Source organism: Gadus morhua, chromosome 13, assembly GCF_902167405.1.
Source record: "Gadus morhua chromosome 13, gadMor3.0, whole genome shotgun sequence".
NCBI lineage: Eukaryota > Metazoa > Chordata > Actinopteri > Gadiformes > Gadidae > Gadus > Gadus morhua.
Window position 1 is genome coordinate 15,360,962 of NC_044060.1, and position 19,419 is coordinate 15,380,380.

The 19,419-nt window shown below is 42.2% G+C and overlaps 1 protein-coding gene across 5 annotated transcripts in view; it reads right to left on the reverse strand.

The window, feature by feature from the left end:
* r3hdm2 (R3H domain containing 2) overlaps positions 1-18,376 on the reverse strand; it is a 42,381-nt gene extending 24,005 nt beyond the window's left edge. Inside the window, exons 1-2 of one of the 5 annotated variants that reach the window (XM_030374624.1) lie at positions 17,731-18,376; positions 751-849 (exon numbers count right to left, since the gene is read on the reverse strand). The gene's annotated coding sequence lies outside the window, so the exon portion shown is untranslated. Of the gene's footprint in view, positions 1-750; positions 850-14,078; positions 14,883-17,730 lie in introns of those variants that run through there. The other 4 variants (XM_030374626.1, XM_030374627.1, XM_030374628.1 and 1 more) reach the window with 4 other exon arrangements.
* Between the last annotated feature and the right edge of the window lie 1,043 nt (positions 18,377-19,419).

Genomic DNA, 19,419 nt, shown 5'->3' on the forward strand with positions numbered 1-19,419 from the left:
ATTGATCAAAGAGTACTGTTGGCAAAGGAGGCTGTTACGCTCAAGCCAACCAAACATTTTCATTTGGTTCTTTCTTCCGCTTATTATTAGTTTGGAGAATTAATGTTTCACGACATTCAGTTAGTTTCAGCCATCCTCCCTAAGTTCCTGGCCAAAAACTACTGACCCTCCGTACCTGATTGCCTCAGTAGTCAATAGCATCAGGCAGAGTATACTATTTTTACAGAATAAAAATAGTATACTCAAAATAAATATATACTGGCGTTTCACTTCAGATCCATTATGAAAATCATTCAGAAACAATTATATTTCCGCTATTTTGTGATGCACCGTAGCTAAACAATATTGAAAAATGACTGTTTTAGTAGCTGCAGTCAGTGTAACACTTTAACAGTAAGAATATCAAAAAAAAAAAAAAAATCCTAATCACTGTTTCCAAGATGAAGCTTAATAAAAAAATATGTAATCTTTGATTGCAAACAGATGAGTTGTGCAAATAAAATAAATCATTCTTCAAAACAACGAACAACACACGCCTTATTACACAATGACATCCTGGCAACCCCACATTCCCTAGGTGCAAGATCGATGCAGACCAGAAAAACACTTCAATCAACAACAACACAACCGGTGAAAAAGCACAAAAGTAGCAGGCATACTAACAGCAATCGGGTGGAACTGAATGGGCAGCGGTTAGCTAGCCAGATTAAAGTGGGACAGGGAGGGAAACACAGACCGACCAGCCCCCACCTGAACGTTCTTCTGGAGCCTCGCTCTCTCTCACTCTCTTGCTCTCTTCTCCGTCTCCGTCTCAGTGCAGTTGCATGCTCTGCCTTCCAATGAGGAGTCCTGGAGACCGAGAGGGAAAGAGGAAGACACGGGTGACGTCATTTTTCACACATCCAGTGACTCATCGCTGCTGCTGCCGTTGCTGCTGCTGCTGCTGCTGGGGATTCTGTAGGGCAGAGCTCCTGGAAACGCGGAGCCCATTGGCCAATAGAAGTGCCAGGGCAACCATTACAAAAAATAAAGTCGATATTTATTCAATGAAACCAAAAGATGTTGCAAAAGGTGCATTTCTCCTTAAAATGGGTTTCCCCAAACTGCAAGCATCAGTACTATTTGAAAGGGAACAAGTCGAGTGATATCTCCCATCACAAAGTAACTCTTTACTTAACCTCCATGTTAACAGCATCTTTGTAGTATTCCAGATCTTAATCCTCTTGTCTAGCCAATCATTATGGTAACCAAGCCTTGCTGAACACAGGATTTTCCCACAGATTTTCCATTGGGTGTTTTAACCACTAATCTAATTCCTATTACTAAATTTGTCAAGTATCCAATCTAAGAACAAGTAAATACCTATTACCACACAACAATAAATGTAGCAGCAAGTTGAGTATACCCTACAGAGTCAGCCACTCACACTCAATATTCTGCCTCCATCAATCAAAAACCCCTCATCATCTTCCAATTATAAGTTCCTTTTAATTTAACTTCCTCCAATCAGAGGAAACAGCTTGAGCTCTGCCACCTCCCTTGTCATGAACGACAACCTGTTAATTACAGCGGTCATCATCATCGAATTAGGTTTTGTCATACGCACACATACATACATGGGCACCCTCTGCGGTATAAACAAGCTTTGCTTGGACACATGGGGGGGATCCACAAACACCTAAGGGATAAAAAAGAGACACAGAGACACAGAGAGACACAGAGAGAGACCGAGAGACACAGAGACAGAGAGAGAGTCAAAGAGACAGAGAGAGAGAGAGACAGAGAGAGAGAGACAGAGGGAGACAGTGAGACACAGAGAGAGCAAGAGATATTGGGATTCCCAGTGTGGGGAAGACCCAGGCAATGCAACAGCAAGGGCGTCATCAGCCTCCTCGGCAGCAGCAGCAGCAACGCAATGCATCAATGACCAGGACACCCACACAACCTCGCCCCGCTCTGCAGACAGTTACACAACGCACGCCATGCAGCAGCAAGCACAGCACAACACAGCCAAGATATCTACGCAGATACACTTTCTACTTGGCTACCGACACAGCGTATTGATGATTCACCAGGGGCTCTGGCTGCCTCTTCACATATTGATGTATGCATATATAAAATCCTCCACGCGGATACACACTGCTTGCAATGCAATTGTGCCTTATGTGGTGTAAATCGGAAATTTGATTCAAATATTCTCTGCATTGATAGAATGAATGAGTAGAACACACACACACACACACAATGAATGGGATCTCCAAATGGTGCTCATGAATGAAGCAGCCTACCCTATTCACTCCACCTCAGCCGCACCTCTCTCTCTCTTTCACATTCTCCCGTTTGCTCTCTCCCTCCTCCTCCTCCTCCTCTATGCGCCCCACTTCCCCCACACGAACATGGGTTGCCTAGGATACGGTAACGTCATTCTCAGCTGCTGCCATTTGCGTCGCGCGAGCACCAGTAAGAGAGGCAGGGAGAAGGATGATATAAAAAATAAATATGTGGATTACAGTTAGCGCTAAGTGCCCAGAGAGGTGGACAAATAAAAGTCGCCAGAAGGAAAAGGGAAGAAAAAAAATGAAAGTAGCTAACACAATAAGGCACAAGGTTGCTAGAGCTTTACACCTTTTACTCGCACGTATGGTTTATTCAGTACACTTGCTTTTGACCATACATCGACATTCTGCATTACACTTATTGCCTTAACAATGGCTTTCAGTAGCTTTCCCCTGCCCTCACACCATTCCAAGAGTAAATAAAGAGGACTTATTCCAATGGTCAGCAAAGAGTTTGAGATTCTTCAGCTGCTGCCATTTGCGTCGCTCGAGCAACAGTAAGAGAGGCAGGGAGAAGGATGATATAAAAAATAAGAAGAGAAGAGGCTTCAAGAAGAGGCTCAGATAAATGCAGTAAATGCATGGTGCAATTCCATTTGTATTATGTTTTTGCTGAAAACTATCAATGTTTTGGAACAGACGTATGCAATTGAAACCAAAGTAAAAATTGCATAGCTTGACCCCCCCCCCCCCCCCCCCCCCCCCAGGTTAAACCACACATGAGCAGGGCAGTCCAGTAGCAGCATACATGAATCAGTGCAGGGCACTCTGACCCACTTCAGGGTATTAGCGACCTTGGCAGCTCCACCAATACAAGCATGGTGGATGACAAGTCACTAGCTGACAGCAACAGGTCATCCCCTGCCCAGCCCACGGTGTCGGGTTACCCCTCCAAACACAGCCAATGCTGCACGGTTCACAATCAGGGGATGTGAGCGCATGGTCTTTGAAGGGTGGGGAGCAAAAAGGGAAGGTTAGTAGAGTGAGAGATATTAAACCTTTCCATATCTATTTCCGGGCTACATATCCAAAAAGGACATCCGCATAGTTTAATTATTGGACTAAATGACCATGTGACAGCTACCAATAAAACAGGGGGTTTGATAAACACATACAAAAAAATATGGAAAAAATTAATGAAATGACCACTATGTGCATTGCACAATGTCTTGCACCCTGGTGTAGTGGCCGAGTTTGGATACATACACCACTTCTTTGATCACCTTCAATGATAATTACTTCCACATGAAAAGTGCTTGTACAATACAGGGCACGCATGTGCACTGTATGGGCATCAGTATGCTGGTCAAGGAGGCTATGTGCAGCAGGTACGTCACTGTCCAATTTAATCTTTCCAGGGCAAGCTGGGTCATGGTCTTTGCAATAGTTAGCAACCGGGCATTCCACAGAAGTGAGTGGAGTTTCTGTACACACTGGGGGCATGGGGTCTGCTAACATGGACATGAAATTGTAATATGGTGATAATGTGAATGGATGCATATATCTTCAAGTAATAGTTTCCCTCATATGAGAACCCATGACTTCCCTTTGTTAGCTTTTGGACTACAATAAGGGTCTACAGCACCAAATGTTTTCTGCAGTTCCCTCATTTCCATGCCACTGCATTAGCTTATTACCAAAACCCATCACATAGAGTTGCAAAACTTCTTGGGTGGGTGCGGAAGGGGGATTTACATTAGTACATAGTTGTGCCCAATATCCTTTTTGTATCAAGTTATCGTCAATCATCATAACAGTTTTCCCCAAGAATGCAATATAGTCTCTGCGTAGCCTCCGAGTAAGATATTAAGATGAATGGAACCTCAACATAATTCACCTACTCAGTATTCTGAAGAGCACAGAGCCCATTTGACAACATCACAGAAAACCTGTTTCACAAAAAAGGAAGCAAACACAAGTAGACCATGTCCTCACAGTAGTCGTTGCAGGTGTATGTGGTGTATGTGGCAGCGCACCGGTGTTTGTGGTTTATGTGTGAATGAACGTCAGAAAGAATTCCCCCTATTGCCTTGGCTACAGTACAGTGTACCATGCCCCCACAGATCCGGTCTGGCAAAGGTTGAAATACTAGTAGGCGAATGGACTGGGCTGGGGTACTATACAGTCTGACAGACAAGAACACATTTATCCATCAGTCTCATACAGCGACCGTTCACGAAGAAGGCCGGCTTGCCCGTGCTCACGAGTGTCCCTTGCCAAGTTTGACTAATTACCACGGTTAGTGAGCGGAAACTGGGGTTCCGTTCTTTTACTTATCGTCTTTCTTCAACTAAGAATCCGTCATCATCATCCCACAACCTCTGTTATGTGTGCTCGCTCGGTTCAGTGAGGATACCCCTGCCTGTCATCTGGCCCCTCCCGTCCTCACATCCTTTAGTCCACCCACCACTAACCGTTTTGTTTACTTTCTCCCTTTTCTCTGCTTTTTTCTTCCACGTTTAATGTGTCCTCCCGATTGTCAGCCCTTGCTGCTGACGCCATCCTCCTCCGCTCAGCCAACCCACTCAGTCCTGTGGGATGAGCTCTGACTCATTCCCTCCCTCCCTCCCTCCATCCCCACAAACCTAGCTACCTTTCTGTCACTCACTCTCCAAGTTCAGCAACCTCTCTCTCTCGTTCCTTAGTTACACCTGTGTTTCTCGCCCTCTCCTCAGTCGCACCTCATCTCCATCTGCCACCTCTTTCCTGTTCACACCCCATGACTCTACCTCCCGCTCCTCCCCTCGTTTCACTAAAAGTATCTTCCTCTCTCCCTCCCCTTCCTTAGTTACTCCATGTGTCTCTCTCCCCCACCACGCTTTACCAGGCTAAATTTGACTTTCTTTGCAAGAATGACAAAACAGGCATCAGAGAAATGAGAGTAGGCCTAATGGACCCACAGTACGCCTCGACAATGTATGCAAGGGGATGAGCATGTCAAGTTCTCCCTTTTACATAATGAATAGGTAGCAGAGGAGAAAGGGGGAATCCTTAACCGGAATGCTTTATTGATGTGGCTCACAGTACTGCCAGCTCGAGGGTTATGGTCGAAAAAACTCAACATTTTACACAACACTAGTTTCCCCACTGATGTCATTGAGCACTTCTTATCAGTTGCCCCTTCTTATAATAATGGGCATGTGCAGGTCCAGCAGAAACGTCTTCTTATCAACCTGTTTGTCAGAAGCTAGGCCTTGGGGATTATCTAAATAACAGCAACAGAGGACAGACAGAACATTTATTCTGGCTCAGCAAAAAAGCTGAAGACTGTCACACATGGAGAAGCCAAACAAACAACTCGGAACATAGCTCCAGCCCTTATGAATGAAGCCACTAGTGTATGCATCACTGCATGCAGTGATACTTATGTAGCAAAGTGAACAGGAAAGATTCACTGCATGATTTGGTTGCACAATCTCCAGGCCATCACATGTACTTAACAAGATGACAGCATAATTAGCATGATGTTCAATTTAAGAAGAAATAAATTGGCGTGGGGGGATTAAGCTGCATCAGAAGTTCTAATGTGAGAATTGAGTGTCAGTACAGAAGATAATAAAATAAGAGGATTCAAAGATGATCAGTGTCAACATCAACATATTACCAGAATGGACTCTGGATAAACGACCATTCCTTCATTACAATCCAAATGCATCCTCTTTACCTCATTTTGTTAGGAAGGTGGGGGGGTGGGGGGATGACAGGGGAGAAGAAAACATGATCGAAGAGGGAGAGCGAAAAGGAGAGTGAGTCGGGAAGAGAGGAGAAAATTCTCAATGATGAAACAGACTGTGCTGTTAAGTGATTGGACTAGGCCTCCACCAATGGAGAGAACAGCTCCATGGCAACAGGCTCTGTCACCAAGAGAAAGGCAGCCATACCCCTCAATCCCCCCCCATCCTGTGCGTGCACGGCTGCACGCACAAACACACACACACACACAGACACACACTTATAGAGCCCAGCGTATTTACCAATGTACAAACACACCTGGTATTCACACAAACACTAACACGCAGGTACTACACAGCCGCGGTGGCCCACTTACAACTGCACACTTCAGGTCCTTAAAAAAATGTCTCAATCCTGCAGGCCCACAAGGGCTCAGGTACACACGCAATAAGCAGCCTTGTAAGAAGGCTTTTGGGAATATGACGAAATGTTTCTTTAACATTACAAATCAATGAAATAAATGTATTAGGCTAATAAGGAATAACATTTTGATTAAAGAGACCCTTATCACAAATGCAAGCCTGTGGATTAATTGTGTTTTGATGGCAGTGAAATTTTATACTACAATTATATAACTAATGTCTGCCTATAAGTAAGACTGCATTGTTAGTGACATATTTACAAGAACACATTTCTTCTCAGAACGGACTTTCACAATTCTAATAAAGCACTTTTTATTTCAGAATATTCTGCAGATTTGGGATGAGAACAAACCACCATGCATTGCTGACTGTGCTAACAAGCTTAGCAAAAGGATAGCAAATGGTAAAACATGAAAAGGAAATGTATCTCAAATTGAGTACAGTACGACATGAAATCGATTGAACACGTAGACAAAGACGATGGCTCACCCATTTAAATTGCTTTGGTCAAACAAGAACCAACGTTTTGATAATCATGCATCCAGCATGGGTCCTATGAAGTTATAGGAGAACTTCTGTTACAGCAGAACTTCTACTATGAGAAACGGCTAAAAGCCTGGGCTGGAAACCAGAAACTTCAAGGGGCGGAGTTAAACGTTATTCCCTGGTTCGTTAGAGATATTCCTCTACCTAAGAAAACTATTCATAAAAATATGTTTTACGAGTGGATAAGGTTTTCATAAAGGGATTTTAATGCATCCATTTCTATTTTGTATTTTTATCACAACAGTCAGTGCCCATCTTTTCTTGTTCTCATCACACTGGGTTAAGGTTATGGTCTTCCTCTTGGCCTTATTAACCAGTCACAGAATTTGCTTTCCCTATTACGCTGACAACATTCCTATTGGATCAAACAACTCATTCTCGATCCGGATGGTTGAATTAAAAGATGGGCGGCCCAAAACTAGTGGCAGCTTAAAAAAAACCAACACAGTCTGAGGACGTCGGTGTGTTTAGATGGCTCTGCTATCTCTTAAAGTTCCTTTGTCAGAAATCTTGCCGTCTTTCATGGCTGTTAACTAGCACTAGAATAATGGCTAGTGCTGCACGATTTGCTGAAAAAGTCATACTGCGATTATTGTGAACAATATTGCGATTTGCGATTGCGATATAATAAACAAATGGTGTCATGAGTCTACTTGCTTTGTTATCAAGGAAAATGCACACAGATTACTGATAATTTTAAAATGTTACTTTCTCAACTCAAACATACAAACTTAAACTAGCATAAAAAATACAGAAAGTAACAATATTTTACAGAATAAAATAAAAAAGTAAAAGGCATTTCTGCTTTGCAAACGTTTTCTCAATAGTACAACTAAATAAAAAATATATAATAAATAGGAAAATACATATTTAAAAAAGAAATAAAGAATACTTTTTTTTTACTAAATTGCAGCCTTTTGCAGTTATACAATCGCAAAGGCTGATATCGCGATTACGATTCGATTAATCGTGCATCACTACTTTTGACTGCCATCTGTAAATATGAAGACATTCACCAATGGCAGTGGCAAATGTTAACTGTTTTCATGGACACGTGACAATACAAGTAATTCTCACACAGGTTACGGACGTCTGCTTTGCGTTCTGCTCTGCCCGATGGAAGCCATGACTAACAGGAAGGTCTGCTTGAAGTGGACCCCGCCGTAAACAGCTTGAGTACCCAGAAAAAAAAAGAAGACGGGCCTCCAATGAAACGTCTTGGCTGATGGAAAGTCACGGCTCCATCCTCACTGACATATGGGGACTGAGGACAGAAACCTGGCATACATTATTGCCATATAATAAACCTAACACCTATCACTAGGCAGAGTGACAGCTTCGCTTTCATTTCAATAAACCTTAAAGCTTGCTCACATGGGAGAGTGTATAATTAGGGCGTTCCGGTGCCCACGCCCACTAGACGTGAACCCATTTTAAAGTTCCCACACTGGTTCAAACATAAGTTGACCTAGCTTGAGTCACAGTGTTAGTTAAAAACAACAGCCTACCTGGTATTAAATGGGTTTGTAAATATCATTATTTTCAAACACAAATTATTTATTTATTTCCTAAACGAGACTTGAAAAATAGGGGGGGGGGGGGGGCGGGAGTCATCTTATTAATTAGGTCATTTAAAATTTGGGTCAATATTGTAATTAAAAAAATCTGCATCCAGTGGTAACATAAACTCTTTCAATATGAATTATCTCTTTTGTTTCAACGTTTTCCTGCAAAATAGGAGGACAGAATGAAATAGTATTTACCGGTATATTCTGCACTTCTAATGAATCTAAAATTCAACCATAATACGTCAAGAGAGCCATTACCGCATTCCTCTTTGATAATAAGCAACCATAGAGCTTTCACTCTGGGTCTCTTCGGCCGTGTACTTTGTCACATAGTAATGGGTGCAGTAAGGCATTTTCTGGATAACCCGTCCCTATAGGGTAATGTAATAATACGAATAGCCCTGGCCAGCAGGGCAGAGGAGCAGTAAACAGCTCCGTCACTGGGGCTTTCCTGAAAGGTCTCACCCAGCCCTGCAAGCAGGAACCCTATCCCAAGGGATGCAACACCAATAACACCACTGAAGCGTATATCAGAGCTGGTATTGCTCAAATGTCCCCAATCGCTCTCCTGTACTCACTCTGTGATCATGAGTGTCTGCACTCAGAATCCACCTTGAAAGAAAATGGTGAAACAAATAGCGGGATAAACCATGAGCACGCAAGCATCCTTCCTTTCGTTTTCCTAGCTCAATCTGCTAGCTTCTTCTCCTTTCATTCCCTGTGGCCAGTGACAAGACCCTGGACCTAAATAAATGACAAGGCTACCTTACAGCTCGGCTAGCCAGTGTTTTATCTTTCTATAAGTAAGTATATAGGTGTCTTTATATTCACATATTCTCTCTACAGTTAAAGCAGATTTCCGATTGCAGGTGCACAGGTACTCTGTGCAAGGTGAGGGGTTCTCAACTTGGTTTCCCGTCAATAGGAAAGGTTGTGATCAAGGCATGAGACCAAAAACCTAACAATCAGTGACTGAGAAGATTACCAGTCACACTTTGAAAAACTCTGCTGACAGATCATTTAAAAACAACAAGCCGAACATGCAAGCCTAAATAATTCAGAGTCAATAAGAGACTTCAGCAATGCTAGCAGCCACATCAATTAGTGTTCAAATGTGGAAGTTGAAAATGTGATGCATTTTTAAAAGGGCTGTTAAAGAAATTATGGCTGTACCGTTATTATAAAATAAAGCAGATGATAGATCAATGCGGTCTTCAGTGATTGACGTATAGTTTAATCCCATTCTGAAATACTTGATACCCTATATGTGTCTTTTTAAGACTATACGATTGTTTACTAAAATGATTATGCTATGTACAGTAGATAGGCTTAATAAGCATTATATTCTTAAAAACAAATCCACACTCTTTACAGGATACCATCATGCATTGATAGCTGCAATACTTAGACATAAAATGTTTGGCACATCCCTAAATGTTGCTAGAAATGATGGGCAACTAGAGACATCAATGAAGGTAGCACAGGAAAGTTTCCCTATGAGACCAAATTGCATTCCCACACACCATCATATTAACTGGAAAATTCCTAAAGAAATGTACTTGCACTCTATATAAATTAAACTACAAAAGGCATGGCAAACCCACTACTTCACTCTGCCCTTAATGTTTGTTACGAAAATTCTATGAAACGTGTTTGTGGATTTTCCCCTTTACAGAGCCTTTTCTGGAGCCAAATATCGTATTAGCAGAGAGACCACACTGCTCTTGCTCTGCATATGCACCTAGTGCAGACATTTGATGGACCTAGTCCATCAAATGTCATTGATGAGCTGCCAAATTAGAACTCAGACACCCTTTGTGAAATCTGCCTCACTGCAAAGTCAAAACAGTGGTGGTGGTTGTGCAAGGGCCTCTTAAGAGGGACTGTGAGGGTAGCCAACCAGCCAACAAGCCTGGAATTCAGGCATCCAGCCAATCAACCCGACCAGCTGCCCCTGCTGGGCCAGGAGTCAGTGCAGTCTTTGTCACCCCTCAGCGTGTCCACTCGAAAAAGGCCAGAAGGCGGGACGGTAATCAGCCGGCCATCTAGCCGATCAAACCGTTATCAAGCCATCACAACAGGTCTGGTTCTCTATCAATCTTCCAGTCAGCATCACATTTGAGGTCATAGCTTTCTCTCAAGAAACACAGCATGACACGATAAAGCGACAAAACATGGTAAGCCAGGTCCAAGGCAGATATAGAGAATTATTGAATGCTCCAGGAATGGTAAAGTACACAATTACGGAGGCAATTACGGCGGCAGACGCTGGCTGAGCTTGCAGTGGCCATTGTCTTCCTTCTAGATAACATCATGTTTAGACACCATTTGGATAAGTGATGGCCACTGGATCATGCAATGTATTTTTATTGCATCATCACCACCATCATAATAATGAGGAATATTGTATTTTTTTATATTTGTTGGTGTAGCTGAATGAACAGCATTTTTGAACACAAAACTGGAGCTTGATCACGTAGGTGACCTAGCTGTGGCCTCCACCATCTGCTTCCTGCCACCAGAACCATCCCCAGATTGGTACCTGCTTTCCTTATGTACACTCTCCTCTCCATCCATCCTTAGCTCTTCTCTATAGGGAACCGCCCACACCAGTAAACGTCAGGGTGCATTAAGCATTCCCCTAACAGTATCTACCTTGCCTTGCCCTTCACCACCTTCAGGTGTTTAAATGCCACCCATTTTCTCTCTCCCTAAAAGCTGCCGTAGGTAAGATTGGAGAATCGCAAAGAGAGAAGAGAGCAGAAGAGAGCTATGCTCCATGCCCCCTGATGTTTCTCAGCTATCGAGAAAGGTTTCATTCACGCACCTGTTGCAGCACTATTATAATGGCAAATGCCCGCATTTGATTGGTTCAGGGAACCCATTTGGCCTGCAAATTGGGTTAACCCTGATTTCACAGAAAAGAGCCGCGAGTGGTTAAACAGGTAATCTTTAGTTAATGTAATTGTATTTGTCTCATGCATAGCCAGGCAAACTCAACTAGAAACATACTCTCACAGAGCATTTTACTCACTAATATCTGACAATGGCATTTCTAACAAATTGTGTCCAAATAATAGTTCTTAATTGTTACCTAAAGCAAGTTTAAGCATTGATTCTCCCAAAAGCCATTTATTCAATGTGATACGCAGTGAATTGATAAGGAAATTGTTTGCTTCAGAAGAAATCAGTTATCAGTGCTCCTTGTCCGTATCCATTAGCTAGACAGGTAAAGTAAAAGGTTCTTATTATTTCTATGGCTTTAAAGAAAATCAAGAAAAATACTAAAACAACTCAAGAGTGCCAGAGATAAAAAAAAAGGTGAAAGTACGGAAGCAGCCTCAAATAATCAAAGCATACACATCATTGATAATTCTCTGACAATCCACTTTTGCATGTTCATCTAAAGTTGAGTTTGAAAAGGAGTGTGAACCTGCTGACTTCAATGTCAATTACGGCAGCAGCTGATCTGGGGGTAGCTATTGATTTTCCGCAACGCCTCTCATCAAGTAGCTTACTCCCATTCCCTGTTCGGTCGCTTTTCCCACGGACGGATAATTGTTATGCAAGAGGGTGGCTTTCTGAGGATGCAGTACCTGGGAACCAGTTACCAAAAAAAACAACCAAACAAACATCAAAACACACATGGCCAAATCGACAGAGGTGTGTTCACAGCAAGCACCATGGGTGAGAGGAGGGATTTAAGTTGGATGCTTCGGCCACATCAGTCATCCTAGCCTCAGTCTCTCAGGGGACTGAGTGGCCAAGTGTGTAGGCTTGGGGATATAAGGGAGGAATTTTTAAGCAGTCCAAGCCGAAATGGAGTTTGACTATCTAGTTTGGGTTCTCTATCCATTGTTTGGATTTCCAAGTGCAAAAGGCCGTATTTGAGCACTGGTCCTCAATATGCTAATGATGCAGCAGAACAAGGATACATGTTAGGACTTCAGCTCTCAACACAATAAGAAACCATTGGGGTAATGTTTTGACTACAATGATTGGCATCCAAGCATTGTATATATTATTTTTTTATATTATTTTTTCCTCCTAATATTCACAAAGATTTTTAAGTAATAAATAATATGTGCAGTGGAACATTTACTTTGAACCCCATTGCCCAAATGCTAAAGTTTGACTCCTAATGTGTGTACATTAAGACATGAGCTATTTGCCAGGCGATGAGAAAGGATATGCTGAAATCAACCTTACAACAAGATAATAGTTGACAGGGAAATAAAGTTATTTGTGGTTAACTCACAAATTAATTTGTATTTTTTTTTTACTAGATAAACGGGTCGAAAGCAGATTTTTTTCTGTGTGCAGTCAACACTTTAGCGCATGTCCAAATACTTAAATTAGAACAAATAATTTGTGCTCTAAATATTTCATATAGTTTGAAAAAATAAGACATGCATATACTAGAATCGTATACGAGTTCTCTAAAGCTAAACCAGCACTAAAGACAAGAGGAGCGTTTACTATTAATAGCAGCAATAGATTTTGTATTAAAGGAGGACTCTGCTGCTGCTGCTGCTGCTGCTGCTGCTGCTGCTGCTGCTGCTGCTGCTGTCTCCTTTTCCTTCTCTTTCCATATGTTGGCACACATTATTGTCTAAAACGTGGGTTTGGGTAAGGATTAATGGCACATCATCGCTAATAATGCACAGCACCATTGAATGTTAGGTAACTTCCTCCATTTTATGAATAATGCATTCCCGCCCTTTTTATGAATCATCTGCATCTCTGTGACAAGTCTTTAGCGTATCCGTGTGCAGCAACAACAAGCCTTACTGCATGTAATCTGTAGGCAAAACCAATATAGTAAGCATAGTCCCTCCCCCTCCTATGTAAGACAAGGTTGAAGTGAGCTCCCCATGAAACACACACACACACACACACACACACACACACACACACACACTTTGAGGAGGACACAGGAGCAGGGAATCCCTCGTAACCTCAGTACTGGCCTCACTGCACTCTCTAAGTGTAGTATGTTCATTTGTGCATGTGTGAGACACTGCACAGTACAACCCTACAAAGACATCAGGGAACAGCTGCCACTAATAGAATGCCTTCAGGACCAGTCCAAACACCGCTGCACGCTGTTGCTGCCCTGTACCATTGATTAAAATGGAAAAGGTATACACATTAAGGAGTTTGCCTATAAATACATATAATATATGTGTTGCGCTTTAACCGATTCTTATGATCACCTACTCCAAGTAGAGCCTGATAAACCTCATCATTTGAATAGTGCTTTCTCAATATAATGTGCTTATTTAATGGGAGATTGCAGAAAATGTGCCCAAAATCTTGCTCCCAAATTTTGTCTTGGGAGCATCATCAACTAATGGAGGGGGAAAAGGTAAAAAGGCAATTTTAATGATGACAATGGCAGCAGGTCAAAAACACACACTCCTAAGAGTTGAGGGAAGCATTAGTAACTCAAATCCTACCCTACTCGGCTGCATATTACCAATACTCACTAATGCACACACAGCAATAGAAGTAAAAACACAGAAGAAACTTACTTGAATTGTTAACTGGGCACGCTGGGTTCCCAGTCTTGAAGGTTAAAAGGGTTTTACGGACAATAGCACATTAAAAAAGCAAAAGAGATAACAGAAACAGTGACTGCAGGTTTGCAAAATGACGATTAGTTTGGTCTTAAACGCTGGAGTGGAACATTGCGTTTCCCGCGGCAACACATTTCAGCTGGGAAGCTGGCTCACTTCTCTTCGTTACTCTTCTTTGTTTCCACCTTGCGCTTGGTCTGATCCCATCTCGACTGTGACCACCACTACCAGACGTGTCTTTTACAGAATCTGCATTGAAACCTATCTTTTCATCGTATCCGGGTTTTTTTTCTGAATGAGGCACGCTTACGAGAGGGAATTAGAAAGCTTTGCTCACTAGCTAGCTAACGCACTCTCTCTTCTTCCTCTGTGTTGCTCACTGTGATACGCACTGCTCACCGCTCCCTTCCACTCCAACCCTCCCTGTTGAGATGTCTCTTCGTCTCCAGGTCGTGTTTGCTCTCTAGCTCTCCAGCTTCCTCCCTCTCGCTCTCTCCTCTCTTAAAACAATATAATTGCGATGACCATCCTAATGCCACCAAGAAAGCCCAGCTGTGTATGGACCTACTTGTATCCGCCTGCATGCAAGTCTTCGTAGCACAACAATGAACCAGATGGCATATTTATGACCAATATTTAATGCTGCTTTATGTGCACACATCTGGACATCTACCGGAGCAATAAACACAAAAGCACCGGTTTGCAGACCCTCCTTTTTCTACACTATCCATCCAAATTTGGAGCTGTAGTAGTTTAATCGTTCTGCTCATGTCAACAAATCAACACTTCTAGTCAAATAAAGCAGAGGGAGGAGACAAGCTATCTATATAATTGAATGGTATAAAATAACCCCCTTGAGTACATTTCTATCTCTCTTCCCTCAAGTCCCACTGTGTAGTCCAATGCCAGAGAGGCGGTGAAAAGTTCATCAAACAGGGCTTTACCAGGGACATCAGAAAGACAGCATTGCTTGTGGGACGTCGGACCAAACAGAGTAAAGGTTTTTTCCCTTTATTAACCAGGATTAACGGTGCATTGTTCAACAGCTAGAAATACACTACTGCTACATATTGAAGGCCAGTGCCAAGGAAAATAGAAACATCCAGGCATGCTCAATTTCCCTCTTGAACTATTTGTATCAAATAAATCAATGCCTCTTCCCACAAAGACATTATGGGCCATCCTGGATTTGCCAGAAGCTATATGAGGTTTTTCGTTAGTAGACACAAACCTACTGTTGTTCACAAACATGAACAGAAGAGGTTTTATCTTACAAGATACGTCAGTTCAGCATCCAATCATTGTGCTCAGAAAGCTTGGTGTTTGCATGATAATGTATAATGCTTGATTTGCACAAAGGTAGGTACCAAACACTGAACCAAAATACGAATTGCAATTAACATTGAATGATCTCACTTGATAGCCTCACATCATGTCAAGGTGTATTTGGGTATTGTAACAAGGGACACATTTATATTCAAGAAGCATCATCAGACGTCGTCCAGTGATTGTTATTGTAACAAAATGTTAACTTATTGACCAAAATACGCACGCGCGTGCGTGTGTGTGTAACATTTAGAAAAAAACTGTTTGTTTCGCTATTAGGCTACAAGCCACACTGTGTGCAGTGAGACTTAATGGATGAATTGAGTTGGAGTATCATGCCAAAACGCATAAACTCTGCAGCAGAGTTAGGTCTATAGTGTAAGGTCAATCAGGAAGCCAAGCCTCATCAAAGCCAGACTTGGAACCACAAAACCAGTTACCATTCCGCTCTGATAAATAATTAACATCAAGTAGACCGAGTTGAGGAATATGGGGATGGAAACAAGGATGGAGGGAGGTCATGATGAAGAGGGAAGAGAAAAGAGTGAAGCAGAGAAAGAAATTAAGAAACATGGGAATGAAATGGGTACAGAAACACAACTAGACTCGGAAGGATGCGAGAGGAGCAGGGAGAAAAAGAAGCAGGAGTGTGAAAGAGAAGGGAGCGAGGAGCAGCAGCAACAGCACCATGCTTGCTGCTCTGGCAGAGATCTATAAATAGCTCTTCAAATCTCTAGAAAAAGGCACTCTGCTGCTGCAAACAGATATTCAGACACAGAAGGCGATATGGATACCTGTTCAAAGTAACAAACGGGTAATGTCAAACCAAAGAACCAATGCATGATTAAACAACCTGCATTGTATATACCCTTTAGTTTTTAATAGTAGTTTCAATCCACATTTAGAATTCTTATCTGCATTAATAGTTGATGTAAGCAGTAAGACTTCAGGCAATCAGTGTACGCTTAATTCATACATCGAACAAATAAGTTAACTTCAACACGCACATTAAATTACGACCAAAGAAAAATGACATCAGAAATTTGATCACCCGAAATGCTGTCTTATATTTTTGCATTTCGGTTGATGTTAGAGTTTAACAGATAATAATATGATGCTAGATCGTCAGGACCAAAATGAGCAAGGGGCAGGAAATGAGGCGTAGTACAGCAGACGGGCTCCATCATCTTCCTTGTTTCTAGCCTTAGCAACAGCAGACTGGTGGTTCACTGATACACCGCCTCAAATCCTGCTATATATTCTACATTCTTATTGCTCAATGGTTTAATAGAAGGGAATTGCAAAGCAGCACCAAGCGTACTGTAAACTGTTAAATTTAATTGGAATAGGAAAAAGGTGATTTGATAGTGATAGTGATTTGATAGTGGGATATATAAATACGTCCCCACTATCAGAATACAAGGCAATGACAATGCCATGTTTTTCTATACATTTTTGTATTCATCTGAAATAATCCAAGAACCAATACTTATTTGTCAAGGCTCGACGTCCAAATCGGAATAATTACCTCTTAGAATATAGCAAAATATATAAAGCATGAGTTTCTGGTCACAAAGTGTTGACTCCACCAAACAAATGAACGGATGGTCACTACAGCAGAATCAGGCATAGTGTCAAAATAAGTTTAATAAGGAATAAAAAACTAGCATATGTTGCTATTTCAGCTGGTCCAAATATTATGAATGAACCATATACAAAAAATATTTACTAATGGATCTAACCAGAAGCACATGCAGATTTCTAGCGAATCCCCCAAAATGCTGAATGGAATATACAGTACATTGAACACGGGTAATATTAAATAATTCTAGTACTGAAGTTAATATAACTTTTAGAATAAATAGAACAGATTCCGATATGGTCTCATGCATCCAAAGCTCATCCTAAGTATTTTCCGTTTGTTTACATTTTAATTCAACCAATCAAGACGAAGCCTTATAGTTAATTAATCTGCAGGGATACAGTAATCGGTTATATAATGCTATCCATCCGATCATTACTGCACCGACTTTATGCACGATTTGAGTATCATTAGGAATCAACAGTTCGTTGGCAGTAAGGGTTTGGTGCAGATAAGGATGAACGACCAACAACGTCTAAGCATCAACGCTATATTCACTCCGGGGATATCGTGACCGCTCTCCATAAGGACTGTCACCCAATGCAATACAACGTTTACTGGTGTTATTGGTGCTGAAAGTCGCTTGTTATGGGTTTTATATAACATAACTAATTGAGTCATTAACAAGGTTAGGCTCACCGCAAGAGGGGTTGTATTCAATGAGTCCGATATGGATTGTCCAGTTCTTCACGATCTGTCTGCTGAGCACAGGTGGTGTTGTCGGTGCCGAGGCTAGGCTACTGAAACACTGGGTAACAATAGCTAATGATAGCTCATGGCATTAGCTTGCTTTCTCCAGCAAGTATAATTAGCCACCTAGTTACCTTCCCACCGACCTAGCGAAATAGCCAGCTAGCACTAGTGCATTAGCCCAGTAGACGTTCACGTTATATCGTTTCGTCAACAGGCAACAATAATGTCACCAAAACGTCAGCTGCCTCCCAAACTAAATATCAAATATTAACACTGAGGTTGGCCATTACCCTAAACTAACCAGGCACTGACATGTCCCAATATGAGGCGCTAGCTATGGGGTGGGCTAAGCTATATAGGCTCATCTCCAGAAGACTCACCGATGCTAATAATGGTGTTGCTAGCTTCACTTGGTTTGCTGCGACCCGCACTGTCACAACTGCGCCGCGCGAGACGGATAGAAGTGATAGGCCGCCGGGTGACTTAAACTGCCGACCAGGGCGCCCCACACTCATGTCAAACCCCGGTCTGTCGGTGTTTGGAAATAACCAGACGATTACTTTTGGGAAATAATGCATTCATCAAATAAGAGAACAAAAAATACCTATGAGCTGCGGCCACTGTGGCAGCGTCACATTTTTTGTCACCAAGTTTAAGTCAAGAGCACTTTTTACAGTGTTTGTGGTAAGCTACTGGCATATTCCTTTAAGTTAACTTGTATACATCCGAAACACCAAAACGTAAAAGGAGCAGCAGAGGAAATAAGAGGAAACAACGGAAAGGACAGCGTGATCATCTATAAATCTCATACATATGCCTTTTCATCGTTGTAGGATCGTTTAAAGGATGTCTGATAATACGGATAAAGAAAAGTGCCTTTTATTCGTTCTTGGTCTCATGTAGGAACTGCATTTCAAACATCGACCCAGAGCTGAAATGGGCCAACCGTCTGCATCTGCTTATGGTTGAGTAGCCTACTGTTATTGATTTCCACGCTCTTCCTGTACTTACAAATACGTACCGCGTGTCGGCAGGCTAGTTCCGCGATATTCCTAAATGTAACTGACTCGTCTTGTGGCCTGCTATCAGTGCAGGATCGGCATCCATCAAGGCCGATCCACATTAATTGTTTTAGTGTGTGTGTGTGTGTGTGTGTGTGTGTGTGTGTGTGTGTGTGTGTGTGTGTGTGTGTGTGTGTGTGTGTGTGTGTGTGTGTGTGCGTGTGCGGGGGGGGGTGCGTGCGTGCGTGTGTGTGAGCTTGTGTGTGTGAGAGAAGGAGAGAGAGAGAGAGAGAGAGAGAGAGAGAGAGAGAGAGAGAGAGAGAGAGAGAGAGAGAGAGAGAGAGAGAGAGAGAGAGAGAGAGAGAGAGAGAGAGAGAGAGAGAGAGAGAAATAATAAGAAAACGGCAATTAATTTTGACATATTGTGAATGATCCACCCGAAATTAAAGTAGGCCTAAATCGTTTTGTTATTTGACCCCAACCGTGACTGATAGGAACTATTCATTGCTTGACATGCCAAGCAGACCATGAAAAGGCCGAGCCAGCTTCCTAAGAAGTGAGCATGTAGGCCTACATGGCACTAACGTTGTGTTGGAAACTACATTCAGCTGTTGCTTTATATTTTGTGGCCAAT